This window comes from Ailuropoda melanoleuca, chromosome 1 (assembly GCF_002007445.2).
Source record: "Ailuropoda melanoleuca isolate Jingjing chromosome 1, ASM200744v2, whole genome shotgun sequence".
NCBI classification, from domain to species: Eukaryota; Metazoa; Chordata; class Mammalia; order Carnivora; family Ursidae; genus Ailuropoda; species Ailuropoda melanoleuca.
Genome location: NC_048218.1, coordinates 43654684 through 43675451, shown reverse-complemented (window position 1 = coordinate 43675451; position 20768 = coordinate 43654684). Strand labels below are relative to the sequence as shown.

The following is a 20768-nucleotide window of genomic DNA, read 5'->3' as shown; positions in this document are numbered from 1 at the left end:
GCACTAACTCTTAGATCACCTAGAAGAAAAAATCTGCCTATAATATGATGTGTAAATTCATTGTTTCTCAAAATAAAATGAATAACACAATTTTATACATATACTTCTTGCTGATTAAAGCACATAAAAATTTTATCTATTTACCAAAAGTGCATTGTTTAACTTTAAAATAGGTCTGTAGGCAGTATTTTTCTTAATGGTTCAACATTAGGGAGAATGGTGAGTTCTTTTCCATCTTCTTTGAGTATAGAACAAGAAAAAAATTATCTTTAAATATTTATCTTTTAAAGTATGTACCCACGAGAAGTCCTGGAAACACAACACAAGCAGCAGGAAGACTGACTGAAATGTCTCCTCTAAAAATTGGCCCTAATGGACACTCATGGCAAGTCATTTAATTTCCAAGGTGGAGGTTTTGTCCTGTGTGAGCCTGCCCTGCTTTCTTGACAACCTTAAACCCATAATTGATACACCCTCTTTTCCTAATTAGGTCAAGGGCTATTAAGCGTTTGGATCTTTTCCTTATCTATCTATTATCTATCTATCTATCTATCATCTATCTATCTACCTATCTATCTCTACATTATATATATTTATATGTGTGTGTATATCTATATATAAGGATATATATATCCCTTGTGTGTATGTGTGTATCCCTATAAACACACACACACACACACACACATATACACATATACACATTTGGAATTAAGAGGCTGAAGGATATTATTAGTGGTGACTCTAGTCACCTTTTCATGACTCCATGAACAAATTAAGGAAGTTTAAGCAGCATAATTCAATTGTCTTTTTAGCCTAACAAGGAAAGTTTTCTCTAGCATGAAATAACCTCTGAAACTTTTGAGTCATTGTCATTATTTTTCCATTTGTCTCATTTTTCTTTTTCTTTTTTAATTTTTTTTAATTATGTTAGTCACCATACAGTACATCATTAGTTTTTGATGTAGTGCTCCATGATTCATTGTTTGCATATAATACCCAGTGTTCCATGCAATACGTGCCCTCCTTAATACCCATTAACGGCCTATCCCAATCCCCCACACCCCTCCCCTCTGAAGCCCTCAGTTTGTTTCCCAGAGTCCATTGTCTCTCGTGGTTCATTTACCCTTCTGTTTACCCCCCCCTTCATTATTCCCTTCCTTCTCCTACCGATCTCCCTGCTATTCCTTATTTTCCACAAATGAGTGAAACTATATAATTGTCTTTCTCTGCTTGACTTATTTCACTTAGCATAATCTCCTCCAGTCCCATCCACATTGATGCAAATGTTGTTTCTATCATCTCAAGTTTATTATTAAAAAGAAATCTTATTATATGTGTCTCTTGAACAGTCAAGCATTTAGTATTTACAACAAGCATCCAGAACTGTCTCTCTTGAAAAGAAACAGAAAATCTCATAGGGTTCTGCCCTGGATATTTCATTACCAAATAAGAAATTTGAAAAACTACAAATAATGAAAATTAGATCCTAGTGCACTCACTCAGTTTCTTTAAGTCTTCTGGAGACTCAGAAATGATGTTTCTGATGGGTTTCCAAAGGAAAGATGATGGGTTTCCAAAGGAAAAAAAAAAAAAAAGAAGAAATGTAAATTTCCCTCTCCCATACTTTACATTGTTGGGGCCAGTCATCTTTCTGGATTACCAAACTGCTTTCACATCCATGACTGTAGTTCTTCTTAAAACCTTTAAATGAAGAAAAGTGGAAGGTGCAGAATGAAGCAGTGATTCCTTGTGCAAAGCTTTTCCTTGGAAACCTCAATAGTAGGGACATGTTAATTTGTACTCTTTTTCAAATCTATTCATGAAAAAGAAAAAAAAATCTTTGGAATTCCCTCAGTGAAAGTTACCAATGGATTCCCTAAAGGACAGAGGCAAAGCTGTTCTACTGGGCATTGTGAGCTAATCAGGGAATAATCCAGACACAGCAGGTGTGACAATTAGAAGCATACTTTGTGTCATTAGAGTTCACTGTGAGGGCAACATGACAACTGTCCCTGAGCATTTTTTTAGATCATATTAACTTCCTTTCTCTTATTGCTCTAGATGTTGCCACGTTCCAACCACCTGATAGTTTCTTCAAATATCTCAAAGACTCATGAAACTCAGAATGTACAGATTCAAATTCAGTCTTTTCTAACACTGTCACCAAATGTGGCCCTCATCCTGTCTTCCCATTCTCAGTTAATGGCATCATTGTTACCTCATTTTTAAAGAAATAAACCTGAGAGTCATCCCTTGACACTGAATTCCCCCTCAAACCCTATCAAAACCATTATCAAACCCATGGCTTTTATCTCCTTAATATCTCTTGAAACCATCCACTTCTCTCAAAAGTCAGGGAAACTCTATCGCCTACCTAGAATACTGACATAACCCTTTAATAATGAATATGTTATTTTCTAATATTTTCTCCTACCACTATCTGCATTTGGGCTGATGACACCTTTATAAAATGCCAAACCACTGAGATCAGCACCATTCTCACACACATGGATACAACTCCATTTAAACCCTTAAATACGACTTATGCTCACTCTTAGAAGAAAGATCAAAATCTTTATGCCTGTGTATCCCTTCCCTTATCCTAAAACTTATCCAATCATCCCCTATACAAAAGTTTTGTCCAATGTAGTTAATAGATTCATTTACATGAATGATCAAAGAACTAAAGTTAAAAATCAAAATTACAGTAAATTAAAAATCATGACTTCTGTATGCAGTTTGATGAGGAAAAAATTCAGAGTTTGTCCCTTTGTTTTTCTAATCTTAGTGTAAGTGTAATCTTATTTTACAGATTTTCTGTATTGTAAAATAGAGAAAAAATATCGGGGCACCTGGGTGGCTCAGTCAGTTAAGCAGCCAACTCTTAATTTCGGCTCAGGTCATAATTTCAGGGCCTTGAGATCTAGCCCTACATTGGGCTCACTCTGGGTGTGGAGCCTGCTTCAGATTCTCTCTCTTATTTCCCCTTCTGGCCCAGCTTTCTCTCTTTCTCCCTCTCTAAAAAAAAAAGTAAAGAGCTCTCCTTAAACAGTGGCTAAGCTGCCAACATCTCTCCAAGCCCATTAGAACTCTATCTGACATGCTGCCTCTGTGGGATGAGTACACACATGCTTTTGTGATGAGGCTGACAGAGCTCAAGAAGCCAGGTGGAAGCCCCAACAGTGCCCACTGGTTGGCACTACATTTTCTGCAGTAATGTGAACAGGTCATAAGATTTTCCAGTGGGTCATAAGAAAATAACAAACAGTAATTATGAATTTGTCCTTTCACTGTCTTGGACATAGTAAAGCATACAACAAAAATCTAGGTAGGAGATAGTAACACCCTGAATTTCTGACAGATAATAGGATTTATGGCTCAGCTCTCTTGAGCTGCAAAGGTTTCCTCTGAGAAATACTTGTGGTGTAGTAGCCATGAGATTCACTCAGTGAAAAGGGAAATTATGCTGTCTATGGGTAGGACACACACACTCTTGGCCACAGAGGCTCTCTTATCCAGTTCAGCTGAAAGCTTCCCCTACCACCCTCCTTCAGAACAGCCTAATTCTCTCTTCCTCAACCAGTCTCAGGGCCTTCATTCCAGCTTCTGACTTTTGCTACAGTTGACTTGTTTCACCATTTCACACAATACAAGTGCTGGGCCTGATGACAGCACCAGACTCTTGAATTCAGTTAATTAGTCATGTCTCTTCTTCCCAGGTGATAGCTTGCTGAATATACAGAGAGGAAGCCTGGTGTGTTGAAATGAGAATTAAAGTTAAAAGGAACTTCCTCTGTTATTTCTGTGTGCTATAGCCCTAACACATCTCACTTGCAAAAAATGAAAATGTTTGGCTAGAGGATCCTAACTGCTTTACGAGGCTATTCTTCATTGTGCCTGGAATTCTAAGGATTTTTTTTCTTATTGGGATCTAGGAGCATTTAGAAAGTAGAAAAGTAGAGAGGGGAAGGAAATATTCATTCTTTCATGATTTGGCTGTAACTCAGCTCCCCCCCGCTTTTTTTAGTGTATCACTGACAGTGGGAAGGTGGAAATTTATGGGATAGATGTCTTTATGTAAGAAACAACCTCATTCCCAAGTACTAGAAGAAATAAATTATCCGTCTGAATAAATGTGTTCCATATACAGAGTTTTTAATCTTTCCTTCAGACCTTGGATCAGTGAGAAAGTGACACAGGAGAAACTTAGCTTTATTCTTCTCCCTATAGCCTAGAATACTAATTAAATAATATTTAACATACTGAAATAAATTTACCCCACAATGTTTCCATTGAACTGTTATGATTTTGTCTCAGTAAAACGAAATATTCCAGTGAAATCAGACAACCATTCTGAAATGGATAGGGCAGTTTTTCTTAATGGTGGCATTCATAGAAACAAGGTTCCATTAGTTTGGGTGATGGGGTGTGATGGTAGATTTACATTTAATTTATCACCTCATTTGCCTTTTTCTCAGGTTTCATAGGATGGCTACAGCATAATGTTTCTTCAGTTCATTGATAATGTTGTCTAGCAGTCCATGGACATGCCCATATATTAGATCACACATTCAAATATAGATGTGGTCCATATATACAATGGAATATTACTCAGCCATTAGAAAGGATGGTTATCCAACATTTGCATCAACATGGATGGAACTGGAGGAAATTATGTTAAGTGAAATAAGTCAAGCAGAGAAAGGCAATTATCATATGGTTTCACTTATTTGTGGAATATAAGGAATAGCAGGGAGGACATTAGGAGAAGGGAGGGAAAAATTAAGAAGGAGAAAACAGAAGGGGAGATAAACCATGAGAGACTATGGACTCTGGGAAACAAACAGAGAGTTTTAGAGGGGGGTGGGGGAGATGGGTTAGCCCAGTGATGGGTATTAAGAAGGGCATGTATTGTATGGAGCACTGGGTGTTATACACAAACAATGAATCATGGAACACTACATCAAAAACTAATGATGACTAACATNAGTTTTAGAGGGGGGTGGGGGAGATGGGTTAGCCCAGTGATGGGTATTAAGGAGGGCATGTATTGTATGGAGCACTGGGTGTTATACACAATGAATCATGGAACACTACATCAAAAACTAATGATGACTAACATAATTAATATATATATATATTCTGAGTCCTTACTGCAATTTGAATAAAGCCCCAAATTCTCAGCCATTCAAAACTTCTCCAAACTTTGTTTCCAACCTACCTTTTCAAGTCCATCTCCAAAATTTACATGTGCCAAAGCTACAAACTATACTCATGTATCTTAGGATATTGAACAATTTCTAATAGGTGATTTGTTTGTTGTTTTTTTTAACTTTTATATTTATTTGAGACACAGAGCAGGGGAGGAGCAGAGGTAGAGGGAGAAGCAGACTCTCTGCTAGGTAGGGAGCCTGACATGGGGTTTGGTCCCAGAACCCTGAGATCATGATCTGAGATCATGGCAGACTGTTAACTGACTGAGCCACCAAGGTGCCCATCTAATAGGTAATTTGTGATGAATTCCAATGTTCAACAACCTATTGCATACAAGTCAACTGTCCATTATCTTTTCTCCTATCAGTTTCATTACAAATAGGTAATATTTCCTCTGTTATGTGATCCACTGATTTATAAAATAAGATGACTACTCATCTGGCCCATACAGAAATTTCAGTAGTTTTCAATAGCTAGCCTTTTTAATATCATAGTCTCAGATATTCTTAATGGAACATGGCATTCATAGTGATGATATAAATCATATTCACATGGCCTGACCCCATGCATCATTAGGCATAGAGTGGATATATGTGAAAATGGATAAAACAGAAACAATAGAAAAATGATGAAAGGACTGTAGATTGAAAGGTCTTGAATTATTGTGACTTCTCTAATTCACGTTGCCACATAATACCAACCATACACCTAGGCCCACAGACCTGCTTTGGACCCAGTGGAAGCAGTAGTATAGGAGGCACATAGAGTTTGACAGACTATTTTCCAATACAACCACTAGTTTAGAAACAGAGTTTTCTGCAAAAATGTATGTTAAACCATACAGAAAGACCAGGTATTGTTGTTAAGAATCATATATCAGGTAAGAAATATAGCAGAAACAGAAAAACTTTACTCATTCATTTATACAAATATTATTGTTTTATTCTTAATGAAAATACAAGAATATAAATAAGGAGGTCAAAAAGCATACAATGGATACCATGCTGGAAGAAAAAAAAACACAAAAGAGATACAAAGATATAATAAAGTTTTAATTTAATCAGTCCCTCTAAAATGAGACATCATTATTAGAAGACCAATTAGAAGCACTGAAATTTTTCAGGTGGTTTGTAATTACTGTAAAATCATTTTGGGGGTACCTGAGTGGCTCAATCTATTAAGCCTCTGACTCTTGATCTCAGCTCAGTTGTTGATCTCAGGGTCATGAGTTCAAGCCCCATGTTGGGCTCCCCACTGGGCATGGAGCCTACTTTAAAAAATTAATTTTGTATAAATGGTACTTCTAATAATGTTTTTTTATTGATATTATCTGTCAGAATAAAAATGGCAACTAATACTTATCAGGAATTTTTAACTCTACTTGTGAAAATTATTGCTAGGTATTTGCCTATGTGCTTAGACAAATATTTTAATGTCAGCAGGGAGGGTACTTATTTAAAAGTACTTTTTTAAGTGACTTAAAATGCTGTAAAAACTTTTATTTTTAAAACTCATGAACTTGATATTATTTAATCACAAATAGTTTTTTGCATATTAAAGTCTTAAAAAGCAAGAATAATGCAACTGGAAATGGTTTGGTTTTATGGAAGCCTTTTAAAAGACTTTACATGTACTTCAAACGGTTTCCAAAAGGGCTATCATTGGAGGTAGAGCTTTCATGCATTTATTCATTCAACTATTATCTACTGAGATCAGATATAATAGTAAGTGTAACTGAAACATTGCTTCACTCTTGACCATAATCAAATCATACATTCGACAAACTAGCTCAGTGTTTAAAAGACTTATTGCTTAAAGTCATCAACCATATTTTTATAACAGTCATGTAAAGTTTACACATTTTCCATTTTTTCAATAAAAAATGTATTGAATATTATCAATTTGCAAGATGTCCTATTAAGTGTTGTGCTTATTTAAAGAAAAATTGAAAAAAAATGGTAAGGACATTTTATTTGAGAAACATGTATTCCTCTCTCATTTTATTAGTCCACCTTAAATTTGTTTCTTTTGCTATATAAAAAGAGATTTAGCAGAGAATTGCAATAATGTACATCAAAGAATACATTTTGCCCTATTCTTCCCTGGGCCAGATTCAGGAGTAAGGAATCTGAAAAAAAGAGCATTATAGTAGAACAAAAGAACAGTGAGCATATAGGCACCACTGTAAAGAAGGCATAGCTTCAGCCTTTTTCATAATTCTTTTTCAGTATGGCAAAGAAGACATGGGTGTAAGAGACTTAATTGTTCATAGGAGTGAAGTTTGAATAAAGACAGAAAACAAAAAGAATCAGTCCATTAATAAATTCATCTTTTTGGAAATTTATATGACAACAAAATTTCAAACAGAACTGATGTTTTATGTTGGACCCATAGACAGTTCACATAAATGGACATTCCATAAGAACAATGAAGGCAGAAAGCCAAAAAACATGTGAAACACTCAGCAACTAAATTCAGTTTGGAAGAAAATCCATAATATAAAATATGAATGCATACAGTATCAATAATAAATAAAGCTCAAATGAAATCAACAAATTCAACTCTAAATATAAAAGCTAGAAGAAAAACAAAATATTATAAGAAAAGAGAGCCAATGGAAAAAATTTTAAATAGGAGAAATTAATGAATTAGTTAAGAGCAAAGTTAGATGTGACTTTTAAAATCATAATCTAGTTCTTTTAAAACACTTACAAAATAGAAAAATTACTAGCTAACCTAAATTTTTTTAAGTAAGAAAAAAAAGAAAATGATAAAAGGGAAATAACCTTCCAAACCCAATAAATGTAAAAACCATTATGTGGACCTTTGTCCAATTCTAGGCAAATATACTTCAAACTCTAGATGAAGTGAATAATTTTATTTAAAAATAAAATCCAGAATTTTGTTCTTAATGGCACACAATAGGCAGTCCAGAGCTAATTACTAAAATAAACTGAGTAATATTCCATTGTATATATGGACCACATCTTCTTAATCCAGTCATCTGTTGAAGGGCATCTCAGCTCCTTCCATAAATTAGCTATTGTGGACAATGCTGCTATGAACTTTGGGGTGCATATGGCCCTTCTCGTCACTACATCTGTATCTTTGGGGGTAAATACCCAGTAGTGCAATGGCTGGGTCATAGGGTAGCTTCACTACGAAATGATTCCCACTTACACAGCAGCCTCTGTTACTGTCAGTTATTAAATGGAATTTGGAGGAGGAGTCCCTGACAGATATCAAAGACCAAATGTTCAGATAAAAAAGAATTACAATATTTTTAAATAAACCAACTATTGGTAATACGAGTCATTTCAATTGACATGATAACTTTAACTGGACCCCCATCCAAGTAAACGTGTGAAGCTGAGTTCCTTCACCCAGTGTTCAATGACTACACTGACCATTAGCTCTTTAGTAAAAGAGCAGGAGCATGGCTAATCTGCAAGACTTAAGAACTTATTTATGCAAAGTGTGAAAGAAGAAACAATTTAAAATTTCCTTTGGGAGCTGTTTACATCTTTGTAGCTCTTCTCAAGGCACCTATAAACTCTTTATTTCTCAGGCTGTAAATAAATGGGTTTAGCAGGAGAGTTATAGTTGTATAAAATATGGAATACAATTTGTCCTGATCTTCAGCTAGGCCAGATGCAGGACACACGTGCATGAAGATGAAAGTGACATAGTACAATAAGACAGAGAGCAAATGGGCACTGCATGTGGAAGCTTTGCTTTTGCCCTTTTCAGACTTCCTTTTCAGAATGTCAAAGAGCGCACAAGTATAAGAGATTATGATGGTCACTAAAGTAGATATTTGTATTAAAGCTACAAAAATAAATATCATTAGTGCATTAATAAATGGGTCATTGCATGAAATTTTGAACAGTTGTAAAATTTCACAGTAGAAATAATGTATTGTGTTAGACTTGCAGAAAGTTAATCTTAACAAATTCACATGAATCAGGGGATGCAGAAAACCACTGCATATGAAATAATTATCAATTGAGTGCAGAGTCTGTTGGACATTATCACTGGATAAAGCAAGGGGTTACCTATGGCTTCATAGTGGCCATAGGCCATCGCTAGCAAAAGGAAAGATCCTATAGTTGCACTGGAAGCCAAAAAAATAAATTTGGGTGATGCACTCAGCTAAGGATATCATTGCAGTCTTGTCTAAGAAATTGACCGGCATCCTCAGAGTTACAGAGTTTGAAGTGCATGCATCTACAAAGGCTAAACCACCAAGAAACAAGTACATAGGCATGTGAAGATGGGCATCCTTCCAAATAAGAGCCATCAGTCCAAGGCTGCCCACTTTATAGTGATGAGGTAGATGACCAAGAATATGAGGGAAATGGAGGAACTGCAGCCATGATCACTCTGTAAGTCCTGTGAGGACCAACTCAGTTACTAGAGTCTTGTTTCCTTCTGACATATCCACACTCAATCACTGTAAAGAGAAAATATGTATCAAAGATAATCACTAAAAATAACAGAAAATAGTAGCCTATAGTAAATCTGTTTACAAATTCTTTGTTTAGGTATCTGACCCTAAAATTGGAAAAATCTGAAAAAAATGCAAATTTTGAGGCAATATCAAAACCATGTGGAGGACTCTTGCAAGCAGAAGAGATGCCAATGTAAAACTATTGCACGTGGAAGAGAAATAGACTAATAATTTTACATAGGTGTGATGATGTCATTTTTATTGCACAAATTCATAAACAAAGGTTTCAGGACAAAAACATGTTGGGGAAATATTTGGAACTATATTTTGCATATATAGGGTTAGTACCTACAAAACACATACATACACATACACAACCTCTTAGAACTGGGTAAAAACAAGTTAAATAACCTGATGGAACAAATGGGAAGAAAATATAAACAGACATGTTTATGGAAGAGTAAGTTGACATGACTGATAAATATATGAAACAATGCTCATCCTCCATATTAATTAGGAATATTTTTTAAATTGATACATCATTTTAACTTGTCAGATAAGCAATAAAGCAAAATAAGAGATAATATCTGCTGATGATAGGAAAGTGAGAAAAGAAGCATTTTCTACTATAACTGGTAAAAATGCAAATTCTAACAGCCTCCTGAATGTGACATTATCTGTCAAGATTAGAAGTTTATATAAACTTTGATCACCAATCTTACTTGTGGATACATATTCTAGAAATAATAACACTCATATACAAAAATAAAGCAGAAACATTATACTTAATGCTTAATAAAGCATAGTTCATGAGGGCAAGGACTGGAAACAGAAAACTCACAACTATAACACAGTTGAATAAACTATGGCAAAAACTTACTTTGGAGAATTAGTCAGTCTTAAAGGGAATGTATTTGAGCTACACCAGTTAACAATAGGAGGTTTTCTCAATCTATTAAGTAAGGGAATCAAAATATAAAGAAGTTTAAATTTGATGGTCCCATTTATGTAATTTTTAAAAATTTTATGCATATAGGTAAATATGGTGGTGTGAGTGTGAATAAAAAGGCAGAATAATATACCAACTTGCTAACATAGGTTTTCTCGTGCAGGAGTAGATATAGCAGTAGGAATAGAGAAAGCAGAAGAGAGAAAGATACTTCATCCCCCCACACACAAAGTTCATGACAAAAACATAATATATGTATCATAAGCCCTTTTTTATGTAATTTTGTTATGTGTGTGTGTGTGTTTGCATCTGTGTGTCTGTGTGCATGTGTGTGCCTAGAAAGATATATAAAAGGATGGTCACAAGTACATTAATAAAAAAAAAAGAAAATCCTATTGTTACCTTTAAAGAGGAGTACTTGACACTGAAAACTCTAATGTAAATTAGGAATAAATAGTCTGTAAATTTTTCTATGAAATATTTCTTAATTATCTTTAATTATTAATGATACTTTCTATGTAAATATTTGGTAATAGACTTTGACTATTAAGAGCAGTAATGATTTTTTTAAATAGTCAAAGATATTTGGAAATTGTTAATGATGGTGTCCAAGCATGGTAGTCATTTTTATAGTTTTCTTCATATGTTTCAATACTTTTCTTACCTAATTTATTCCTAAGGAGTTTATATAGGTTTTATTGCTATTATGAATATAACAGCTGATATTTTCATGAAGTAACAAGATCGGTTTTCTTCTGTGACTTTTAAATGACATCTGAAAGAAATCAAGAATAGAATTTTCCAAAACCTCAGTGAATGTGTAACCTTCCTTAAAAGAGAAACAAAAAATTTATTTACCATAATAATAACAATTGAAATAATAATGACTTACTCATTTAAAAAAATCAATTTTATAATTTTATACGTAGAGATGTTAAATGAGAATGCATTTTTAAAAACTGGGCTTGTTGCTGGACAATGCTGCTATGAACAAATAGCAGGAAGATCGGTAGGAGAAGGAAGGGATGAATGAAGGGGGGTAAACAGAAGGGGGAATGAACCACGAGAGACTATGGATGCTGGGAAACAAACTGAGGGCTTCAGAGGGGAGGGGGGTGGGGGACTAGGATAGGCCAGTGATGGGTATTAAGGAGGGCACATATTGCATGGTGCACTGGGTGTTATATGCAAATAATGAATCATGGAACATTACTTCAAAAACTAAGGATATACTGTATGGTGACTAAGATAACATAATAAAAAATTTTTATAAAAAAAGAAAAGAAAAGAAAAAAAATAAAAACTGGGCTTGTTTAACCAGTGAGAAAAATGATGAGTTGCTATCTTCCATCTTCACTAAACTAAAAAAAAAAATGAACGTTTAATTTACTAAACACACACCCACAGGGATCTCTATTATAATATATACCCCTAAAAAGATTTACTGGAGTGTATTTGCTAAAAATAGACTATGCGAATGTTAAGGAAATGTCATTTTCTTTCCAAAATGGAAGTTTGGTCCCAAATAAAATGCCCTTGCTTTATTTGCAACACAAATCACCAAATAATAGATACTTCTAATGTCACTTCATTGAGTCAGTATAATTAAGCCAAGAGGTAGTAAGCTTTGGAAATGTATTTTCTTAAGAATAATGTGAACAATAGCTCTACTTTTACCTTCTTAATAAACCTCCATGCAGCAGCCCCTGGCCGAGAACTTATGCTAAGGACATAACAGGAAAACATGTTTGTGACCTTGCCGGCTTTAGTGTAAATGTCAGAGCACAGAGGCCGGGAACGCCCGGCTTACACAGCAGTTGGGAATGCCCAGCTCGCTCAGGGCAGAAAGCTCCCCCAACCGAAACTTGACTGCTCTTGACAATAGCCCACAGGGTCCATAGAAATATGTTTAAGATAGGCCTCACTTGCTGAAGGTTATATCATCTAATCCCGTGACCTTCCCCGTGACGTACTACTATTCCCTAGGATGTAATAGGGATTATTCCCTTGCTTGTCTTTGATTGTTTATTGCCAATAAATACATGAGGTTGAGGCTGTTCGGGCGATCGCAGTCTTGGCAGTGGCACGCCGGACGGTCGTCCCCTGCACCCATGCTTTCTTTCACAAGCTAACCTGTCTGTGCCTCGTCCTTCCCCTGAATCAATGCTGCGGTGCTGCAGGCGGTGTTGGGGCAAGTGGCGCCCAAACAGGGACGGGAACAGGGACCCGAGCAGGGACCTGGAATAGGGACTACAGCTGAGAAGGAGTCCCACGGATAAGGAAGCAAGGCCTTGGACCTTTCCCGCTGGTGAGTCAGGTAACTTTCAGCAGGGTATGGGTAATTCTCAGAGCACAGATAATTATCGCCCTTACATCTGTCTTTTGAAGCAACTCCTAAGAGCGGGAGGAGTTAAGGTTAGCGAGGGCAAACTTCTGGACTTACTAAAAGTCATAGAAGAATACTGTTCATGGTTTCCCACTCTGGGGACCTTAGATGTACAAGCATGGGAAAAAGTAGGGCATGAGCTTAAGCAACAGCATGCTCAAGGAAAGCCTATCCCATCACTATTTGGCCTACATGGTCCTCTGATTCATTCTATCCTGGAACCACTTCAAACTCTGGACTCAGAGAGTGATACTGAACTTGAGAGTCCTAATGCCAAAGATAGTCCTCAACAGGACCTGAACATGCTGCCCTGGAAGGAGGAAAAGTAAAAGCTGTTCCCCCTCCTCCTCCCATAGAAATGGACAGCTTTCCACCACCACCTTTGCTTACAAAGAGGAATAGTGGTTTCCTCTCTCAAAAACAGGCAACGGCTCCATCATATAAGGAGCAATATCAATCCTCACTTTCGGTGGTTCAAAAAAGGCTTGCTCCTGGCCAAACAAGGAGGAGATTTAGATACTCTATAATTTGCGTTCCCAGGATCTATAAGGGAACATTTGCCTCCCAGGGTAGATCCCAACCACCCGGAAAGAATATATGAAGCCACGCACAAACCATTTCCCTTTAAAGTTCTCAAAGAGTTAAAACAGGCAGTTCAAAACTATGGTACTAATTCGCCCTTCACTATGGGCCTTATTCAGGGCGTTGCAGAAGGCAACCCATTAATTCCCATGGACTGGTCTTTGATAGCAAAGACTCTCCTGTCCCCTGGGGAATTCTTACGATTTCATACATGGTGGCAAGACCATGCAGAAACTGCTGCAAATTATAATCGAGCTCATAACAACCCTATCTCTCCAGAACAATTGATGGGGATGGGATCTTGGAGTCAAGTGAGGAAGAAGTGCAGATGACCAACCAAGCTATAGAACAGCTTCGCAGATGTTGCCTACGTGCTTGGGAAAAAATTGAGTCTAAGTCTACTGCTAATGCCTCTTCTCAAAAGATTATTCAAGGTGCTAGGGAGCCTTATACTGAATTCATAGGAAGATTACAGGAAGCTATTAAAAGACAGATCAATAATGTAGAAACTGCTGACACTTTATTACAATTATTGGGCTATGAAAATGCAAACGCGTATTGTAAGAAAGTTAACGCTCTTTTTAAAGGAAAGGGCACACTCACTGATTACATCAAATTGTGCCAAGCTGTAGGCACTGAGATCTACAAAGCCGACTTGATAGCTCAGGCCATGGCAGCCTTAAAAACAAGTACTTTCAAAGGACAATGCTTCAACTATGGAAGAAATGGGCATACTCATGCCCAGTGCTGTCTTAAGAATAGAAATATGATGGGAAAAAAAATCGAAATAATTTCCCTAGCCTTTGTTCCCGATGCAAAAAGGGGAATCATTGGGCCAGTCAGTGCCACTCTAAAGTTCACAGTGTCCATTATTGGAACTGATAATTGTCATAAGAAATGGCCCCACGGCAATAACTGTTTCAGGTTTAGGACAAGCAGAAAATGTAAACCAAAGTCTTCATATTCTCCCATGTGAGGGGCCTGAGGGAAAAAAGGATATATTCAGCCATATATAATAGACATTCCCATCAATCTACGGGGTCAAGATCTACTCCAACAATGGGAAACGTATATAATGATACCACCTCCTACCAAAGAGATGGATGCCAAGCCGCCTTTTTTGTAGGGGGCACTGCTCGGCCTCCAATGGGTCCTCCAGAGTCAATCCACTAATGTGGAAGGACAAACACCCCATTTGGATCGAGCCCTGGCCATTAAACAAAAATTAGAGGCTCCGCAAAGTTTGGTTCAAGAGCAGCTTCAGAAAGGACATATAGAGGAATCCTTAGTCCTTGGAATTTGCCAGTTTTAGTAATCAAAAAGAAATCTGTAAAATGGCGTTTACTTAAATGATTTAAGAGCGGCCAATGCAGCAATTCAACCTATGAGACGGCTCCAACCAGGACTCCCTTCCCCCAGTATGGTACCTCTTAATTGGCCTCTTATTATTATTGATTTACAGGACTGCTTTTATACAATTCCACTTGCACAACAAAATTGTCCCCGCTTTGCTTTCTCTATCCCTAGTGTTAATTTCACAGAGCCTTCCAGGTGGAAGGTGCTCCCACAGGGAATGCTTAATAGTCCTACCATATGTCAGAGTTGTGTGGCCCGAATTCTTGAACCAATTCGGGCCCAATATCCACAAGCTTATTTAATCCATTATATGGATAACATTTTATGTGCAGCAAAAATGGAGGAAGAATTAGCTATTGTTTTCAGTACTCTCAAATATCAATTTGATCTTCACAAATTTTTCATTGAAAAAATCCAGACTTCAACCCCTTATTCTCACTTAGGTTATATAATGGATCCTACCACAATATATACCCCAAAGGTACAAATTTGGCAAGATGCCATTAAAACTTTAAATGGTATGCAAAAATTATTAGGAGACATTAATTGTATTAGACCCAAGATAGGAGTTCCTACCTACACGTTATAAAATCTCTTTGAATTATTAAAAGGTGATCTGGACTTAAATGGTTCCCAGACCCCCAATGAAGCAGCCATTTCAGAATTGTGATTTGTAGAAGAACAAATTCACAAGATGCAAACTCAAAGAGTTGTACCAAATATGCCTTTAACACTACTTATTTTTCATACACGCCATTCACCTACTGGTCTCTTAATTCAACATGAAGCCCTTGTGGGATGGCTATTTTTACCAAACCATACCACAAGAACACTAACGGTTTACTTGGATCATATTGGAACTCTCTTGCAGATGAAACGGAAATGCACTCAACAATTAACTGGCTTGGATCCTTCAACAATTGTTCTTCCTCTTACTAAGGCACAAATTGTAACTGCTCTGCAAAATAATCTATCTTGGCAAATTGCGCTTAGTCAATTTGTGGGAAATTTATCCTCCCACTACCACTCTATTCCTTTACTGTCTTTCCTAAAGCGAACTTCTTTTATATTACCCAAAGTCACAGCCTCTTCACCTTTAACTAATGCTTTGACCTTTTTCACAGATGGATCCGCAAGAGGAAAAGCCTGTTACTATGGGCCTCAAACTAAAATACAGACCCCTCAGATAGAGAGTTAAGATGGCGGAGGAGTAGGGGACCCCTTTTTCAGCCGGTCCCCTGAGTCAAGTTGGATAGGTACCAGACCAGCCTGAACATCCACGGAATCAGCCTGAGACGCAGGAAGATACATCTGGATCTCTACAAATGAACATCTCCAGTGCTGAGTATTGAGGTACGGAGCAGAAAGCCATGAAACCATGCACAGATATTGGAAGATAAACAGAAGGGGGAGGGAGCCACTGCATTCAGGCACCAGGAAGGGATAGCCACATGCACGGGGGAGCGGGCTGACTTGCGGACCAGGACCCGTGAGAGAGCAGACTGAGACCATGAGCCGGGGAATGTGCATCACCAGACTTCTCACAGAACTTTGGTGTGCTCACTGGATCCAGACTGAGACCGGGAGCTCCAGGAGCACGCGCGGGGTGGTTGGTGGATGGTGACTGGTGGTGTTGGAAACACAAAGGACAGAGATGAGCCGGCCCTGGAAGCGAGGGCTGGGACACCGGGTGTGGGGCACACATCCCGGGATGCTGCAGGGTTGAGCAACGCAAACAGAAACAGAGTTAAAATGGCCAGAACATCAGTGGAGAATGGTCCGTGATCCCTCTGTTCTGAGACAGAGGCTGAGATTTGGCCACTGCTGCTCTGACTCTCATAAGAGGCACAGCAAACTGCCAGGGAAAGCCACCAGAGAACAAAAGCCTGGAAATAAAGGCTCACTGTGCCCATCCCCATCCCCCGTCCCAGGGGACACAGAGACTCTACCCAAACAGGGTTGCCTGAGTATCGGCGTGGCAGGCACCTCCCCCAGAAGGCAGGCTGAAAAATCAAGAAGCCCACAACCCTAAAATCCCTATAAAACAAGGGTGCACAGCCTGGGTACCGGTCAATAATTTGGGCTCTGGACAAGCCCGCAACCTCTCCTCATTAGAATGATGAGAAGGAGAAGTCCCCCCCAGCAAAGAAAAGATAATGAGTCTGTGGCCTCTGCCACAGAACTAATGGATATGGATATAACCAAATTATCAGAAATGGAATTCAGAGTAACAATGGTCAAGATGATGTGTAGACTTGAAAAAAGTATTAACGAAAATGTTAATGAGAATATAGAATCTCTAAGGGCGGAAAGGAGAGCGAATCTGGCAGAAATTAAAAATTCTATGAGCCAAATGCAGTCAAAACTAGAGGCTCTGACGGCCAGGGTCACCGAGGCAGAGGAACGCGTTAGCGAATTGGAGGATGGGTTAGTAGAAGAAAAAACGAAAATAGAAGCTGGTCTTAAAAAAATCCACGCCCACGAATGTAGATTACGGGAGATTACTGACTCTATGAAACGATCCAATGTCAGAATCATCGGCATCCCTGAAGGGGTGGAGAAAAACAGAGGTCTAGAAGAGATATTTGAACAAATTGTAGCTGAAAACTTCCCTAATCTAGCAAGGGAAACAAGCATTCGTGTCCAAGAGGCAGAGAGGACCCCATCCAAGCTCAACCAGGACAAACCTACGCCACGGCATGTCATAGTGCAATTCGCAAATATTAGATCCAAGGATACAGTATTGAAAGCGGCCAGGGCAAAGAAATTTCTCACGTACCAAGGCAAAGGTATCAGGATTACGTCAGACCTGTCTACAGAGACCTGGAATGAGAGAAAGGCTTGGGGGGGCATTTTTAAAGCTCTTTCAGAGAAAAACATGCAGCCAAGGATCCTTTATCCAGCAAAGCTGTCATTCAGAATTGATGGAGAAATAAAGACGTTCCAAAATCGCCAATCATTAACCAATTTCGTAACCACGAAACCAGCCCTACAGGAGATATTAAGGGGGGCTCTATAAAGGTAAAAAGGCCCCAAGAGTGATACAGAGCAGCAAGTCACAACCGATACAAAGACTTTAAAGAGAAATGGCATCATTAAAATCATATCTGTCAATAATCTCTATCAATCTAAATGGCTTAAACTCTCCCATAAAACGCCACAGGGTTGCAGATTGGATAAAAAGACATGACCCATCCATTTGCTGTCTACAAGAGACTCATTTTGAACCCAAAGATGCATTCAGACTTAGAGTAAGGGGATGGAGTACCATCTTCCACGCAAATGGACCTCAAAAGAAAGCTGGAGTAGCAATTCTCATATCAGATAGACTGGATTTTAAACTAGAGGCCATAGAGAGAGATACAGAAGGGCACTATATTATTCTTAAAGGAAGTATTCAACAAGTGGATATGACAATTATTAATATATATGCCCCCAACAGGGGAGCAGCAAGATACACAAGCCAACTCTTAACCAAAATAAAGAGACATATAGATAAGAACACAGTAATAGTAGGGGACCTCAACACCCCACTATCAGAAATAGACAGAACACCCTGGCAAAAACTAAGCAAAGAATCAAAGGCTTTGAATGCCATACTCGACGAGTTGGACCTCATAGATATATATAGAACACTACACCCCAGAACCAAAGAATACTCATTCTATTCAAATGCCCATGGAACATTCTCAAGAATAGATCATGCTCTGGGACACAAAACAGGTCTCAGCCAATACCAAAAGATTGAAATTATCCCCTGCATATTCTCAGACCACAACGCTCTGAAATTGGAACTCAACCACAAGGAAAAACCTGGAAGAAACTCAAACACTTGGAGGCTAAGAACCATCCTGCTCAAGAATGACTCGATAAACCAGGAAATCAAAAAACAAATTAAACAATTTATGGAGACCAACGAGAATGAATACACAACGGTCCAAAACCTATGGGATACTGCAAANCGAGAAATATAGATAAAAACACATTAAGAGTAGGGGACCTCAACACCCCACTATCAGAAATAGACAGAACACCCTGGCAAAAACTAAGCAAAGAATCAAAGGCTTTGAATGCCATACTCGACGAGTTGGACCTCATAGATATATATAGAACACTACACCCCAGAACCAAAGAATACTCATTCTATTCAAATGCCCATGGAACATTCTCAAGAATAGATCATGCTCTGGGACACAAAACAGGTCTCAGCCAATACCAAAAGATTGAAATTATCCCCTGCATATTCTCAGACCACAACGCTCTGAAATTGGAACTCAACCACAAGGAAAAATTTGGAAGAAACTCAAACACTTGGAGACTAAGAACCATCNCTAAGAACCATGACTCGATAAACAAGGAAATAAAAAATCAATTTAAACAATTTATGGAGACCAATGAGAATGAAAACACAACAGTCCAAAACCTATGGGATACTGCAAAGGCAGTCCTAAGGGGGAAATACATAGCCATCCAAGCCTCACTCAAAAGAATAGAAAAATCTAAAATGCAGTTTCTATATTCTCACCTCAAGAAACTGGAACAGCAACAGAGGGACAGGCCTAACCCACTGACAAGGAAGGAGTTGACCAAGATTAGAGCAGAAATCAATGAATTAGAGACCAGAACCACAGTAGAGCAGATCAACAGGACTAGAAGCTGGTTCTTTTAGAGAGTCCATAAAATTGATAGACCACTGGCAAGACTAATCCAAAAGAAAAGAGAAAGGACTGAAATTAATAAAATTATTAATGAAAAAGGAGAGGTCACGACCAACAACATTGAAATTGGAAGGATTATTAGAAATTTTTATCAACAGCTATATGCCAAAAAACTAAACAATCTGGAAAAGATGGAGGCCTTCCCTGAAACCCATAAACTACCAAGACTGAAACAGGAAGAAATAGATTTTTTAAATAGGCCAATTAATTATGAGGAGATTGAGTCAGTGATAAACAACCTTCCAAATAATAAAACTCCAGGCCCAGACGNATGATAAACAACCTTCCAAATAACAAAACTTCAGGCCCGGATGGTTTTCCTGGGGAATTCTACCAAACATTTAAAGAAGAAATAATACCTATTCCCCTAAAGCTATTTCAAAAAATAGAAACAGAAGGAAAGCTACCAAACTCATTCTATGAGGCTAATATTACCTTGATCCCCAAACCAGGCAAAGACCCCCTCAAAAAGGAGAATTACAGACCGATTTCTCTAATGAATATGGATGCCAAAATCCTCAACAAGATCCTTGCTAATAGAATCCAACAGTACATTAAAAGGATTATCCATCATGACCAAGTGGGATTCATACCTGNATACGTTAAAAGGATTATCCTGCATGACCAAGTGGGATTCATACCTGGGATGCAAGTGTGGTTCAACATTCGCAAATCGATCAGTGTGATACATCATATCAACAAGAAAAGACTCAAGAACCATATGATCCTCTCAATTGATGCAGAAAAAGCATTTGACAAAATACAGCATCCTTTCCTGATTAAAACCCTTCAGAGTGTAGGAATAGAGGGTACATTTCTCAATCTCATAAAAGCCATCTATGAAAAGCCTACTGCAAGCATTATTCTCAATGGGGAAAAGCTGGAAGCCTTTCCCTTAAGATCAGGAACACGACAAGGATGCCCACTCTCGCCACTATTATTCAACATAGTACTAGAAGTNGTGCCCATTCTCACCACTATTATTCAACATAGTATTAGAAGTCCTTGCAACTGCAATCAGATGAGAAAAAGGGATCAAAGATATCCAAATTGGCAAAGAAGAAGTCAAAATGTCTCTCTTCACAGATGACATGATACTCTATATGGAAAACC

At 37.9% G+C, this 20768-nt stretch overlaps 1 pseudogene; it reads right to left on the bottom strand.

Annotated features, from left to right (window-relative positions):
* Positions 1-8731: 8731 nt before the first annotated feature.
* On the bottom strand, positions 8732-9652 carry LOC100482353 (annotated as a pseudogene).
* Between the last annotated feature and the right edge of the window lie 11116 nt (positions 9653-20768).